Source organism: Olea europaea, unplaced genomic scaffold (assembly GCF_002742605.1).
Source record: "Olea europaea var. sylvestris unplaced genomic scaffold, O_europaea_v1 scaffold2014, whole genome shotgun sequence".
Classification (NCBI taxonomy): Eukaryota; Viridiplantae; Streptophyta; class Magnoliopsida; order Lamiales; family Oleaceae; genus Olea; species Olea europaea.
Window position 1 is genome coordinate 104922 of NW_019238028.1, and position 3441 is coordinate 108362.

Below are 3441 nucleotides of genomic sequence, written 5' to 3' on the forward strand. Positions count from 1 at the left end.
CGACAGAGACTTTGACTTTTACTAGTCCCCTTTGACTGGATTGAAAGAACTTAGCAAAGAAATATATCTACAAAATTAATTTCGATTAGTATTACAAATTATTGTACATTAATATTTGACAATAGATTATATCAAAATGTAAGTTTATTTCACTTTTTAAGTCAAACCACTACAGTAAAGTATTTATCCATGCTGAAAAAACAAAATAAAGTACAAACAATGAACTAAATTCAACAAAATCTAAGTTGACGACACTCTCTAAAAATGGTAAAATTAAGAATTTGTTATATGTGTTTTTAAGTTTATAATTCATTCAAATCTTTTAAATTCTCCCTATTAATGAAATCCTTATAAATTATTGAGGTATTGAGGACACCTAGATTTTGAAATCTCAGTTAGTAGGATTTTTAAAATTCATACAAATCTCAATTAAGGACACTCCAAAAGAGACTACGAGTTAAAAATAAAGCCTCCAATTGGTAAAATTTATAAATTATTTATAAACTATACATTATAATGAATACACAAGAAATATTCACTTATTCACGTTTCACTTATATTATTTTTTAATTAAATTGTTTATAAATTCTTCCTAAGTGAAAGCTAAAATAAAAAACAATGTGATATCTCACATGCCCGCTTTATTTTAAAAAATAATGCTAATGGTGCTAGAATACCATTTTAGGTGTACTCACACTATGCGAGAGGCTGAATGTAAGGTAGAATAACGTGAATTATTTAATTGTTCATCTGATTTAGTGACACTTAGTGCTACCTAATTTGGTGTTAAAATACTTGTGGTGCTAAATAATATGACTCTATTTAAAATTTTATATGCAAAATAATATTTTATATGAAATATTAAAGGGTAAAGTTCATGAGTGTAATTAAAAATTTTAGGTCACTAAACTGCGGTTTGTCTCAATTTGTCATTGAATTTCAATTTAGTTTCAAATTCACCACTATCAAATTCTATTACTTACCAATCCACAAAATGACTAAAAGTGTTTGGTGGACAGCTATAATGTAGTTAATCTTTTACATAATCGTTTTGGAATACTAATAAGTGTATTTTATACAATTACATAGGTCCATATAAAAGACATTTTACTTACATTCTGAGTATTAGAATTGATTTCTATAGAGTTTTGTTTTGCATAATGAAATCTCCATACTCAAGTTACATTAGTGAAAAGGGCAAGAAAATGAGAAGAAATCAACCTTTCAAAGTGAAGATTAAAAACAGAGCATTGAAAGATAAGAAAGGTGAAAAAAGCAAGAAGAACCAAAGTGTTTTGAAGTGGCATTGAAAATTGGAAGATGAAAACTTAAAAAGAAGCATAATGGGAAGCCAATGAGCACACCAGATGGGAAAATTAGAGCACAAAATTTGATAAAAAGATCTCACAAAGCAAATAATAAATCATTAGAAACCGGGGGGGGGGGGGGGGTCTATAGGGTCAATTGACCCCCCAGTTTCTGCATTTTTATTAATTTTTTTGTTAGAATGTCAAAGTTTGAAATTTACGCTATAAATATATTATGCAACTGACAGCTCCAAACTCAACTTTGTGCCTTTGTATATCTTTCTCCCAATCTGTCGAGCCATTACCATTTACGGATTACTCACCGTTTGAGAATTTGATTGTGATCCCCTAATTCAAAGTGTCTGGATCCGTCCCTAATTAGAAAGATAATTGAATGAGTTCCAACACTTTTTACCAATCACAATTTTGAGTCTTCTACCTAACATTATACACAAATTACTAAATGCGGCTTGAGTAAAGGGGCGGAGCTTGCACCAGCCGGCTCTGATGCCCGCAAAAGCCGCGAAACTTACAAGCACAGCTGTTGACACATAAAAATTCAGCCCAGATCGAACAGCCCAGAGAGTAAAGCCCAATTGGAAGATCCCCAAATCAGATATCCCAAAGAACGAAATTCAATTAAACGAATCAAGGTGAATGCCCAAATAAGGGGCCCAATAGTGCGGTAATGCCATCGCCCAAGTTTGCAAGTCGCTCAGAATCTGAACGAATAGAGTGGCATACGGTCGCCCAGAGTCTTGTCCAAATCTTCAAGTCGCCCAAGGTATCAACAAACATAATGCATTATGATTATCAAGAAATGCAGTTATTGAGACAGTTGCTAAAGTAACCTTATCACGTTCCACGACTCAAGGGATTCAATCGAAAGCGGTTGAACGATGCAAGATAATGGCAGCAGTTAAAAGGACAGTTTCATGACAAAATGGCCACTACAAAGAAAGTGGGTAGTTATAGGGCGATCAAGCAGTTTTCTTAGAGCAGTTAATCACAAAGGGATTGCCTATGAAGTATAAAAGGGAGAAAGACCTTAGAAGCAAAGGACCGAATCCAAAACTCTCGAACAGAGAATATGTAATTTTCATTCCTTTAGTTTTTAGACTTAAACACTTCCTTTTCTGTAACTCGTGTGCTTGCGCCCCTTGGAGGCACGTTGTTTTCCGTTTCCAATTGTAAAGTTCATCGCCAATAAAAAGAACACCCCTTTTTGGGACTTTGTCTCAAGAGGTTTCGTCCCTTACACAATCGTCTGATCCTCTTTAATTGTTAGCGAATTAACACGCGCGAAACAATTTGGCACGCCCGGTGGGACAGTGGTGTTAGGTGTTGAAAGTGCAAAAGGTGAAACAATATGCCTCAGAGATCCGACAAGGAAGGAGCAAGTCAGGGAGGAATCCAGTCTGTAATCGAGCGATATGAGGAGCAACATGCCTCTCCACGAACAGATGGACAAAATCAGAGCAGTAACAGTCGTTACGAACCAATGACGGAGCTGAGTCCTCGAACCATGCGTGCATTGCTTGGAGAACTCACACAAGACGTCGTTGAACAGGTAAATCTTCGAAGTATTCATAATATGGAAAGATTTACACAAAATGGTAATGCACACTATGACAATATGGCCAAACAACTAAAGACGTTGAATGAAACAATGAACAAGTTAGTGGGCCAAATATGTCAACCAGCTATACCTCTTACAAATCACTTTCAAACTAGGACGATCATAGGACATAATCCTTCGGTCCCAAATATAAGTCAAGGGGTAGAACCACTTGCTGGCCCCTCTACTTCAAACCAAGGAGGTGCTACAATACCAAATCAAAGTAGTAGTAGTGGTATGCCTAACTTGGGGGGTAATACAAACGTGAGAGATAATGTCCTAAACAATGGACAGAATATTCCACGTGATAACGAGGGGGTAGATGTCCAGGCTAATGGTAATGGCCCTAATTATGGTAATTTTGTTGCCAATCAAGGACCAAACATCAGACATCATGCAAATCAACCGGTTAATCAGCCTGTAGGAATTCCATATGATCCCAATGTCATGTTGAGAAATCAGATTATGGAAATCGTGCAGGATCAGATGGCCTTTGGGGTGCGTCCTGTCATTAGA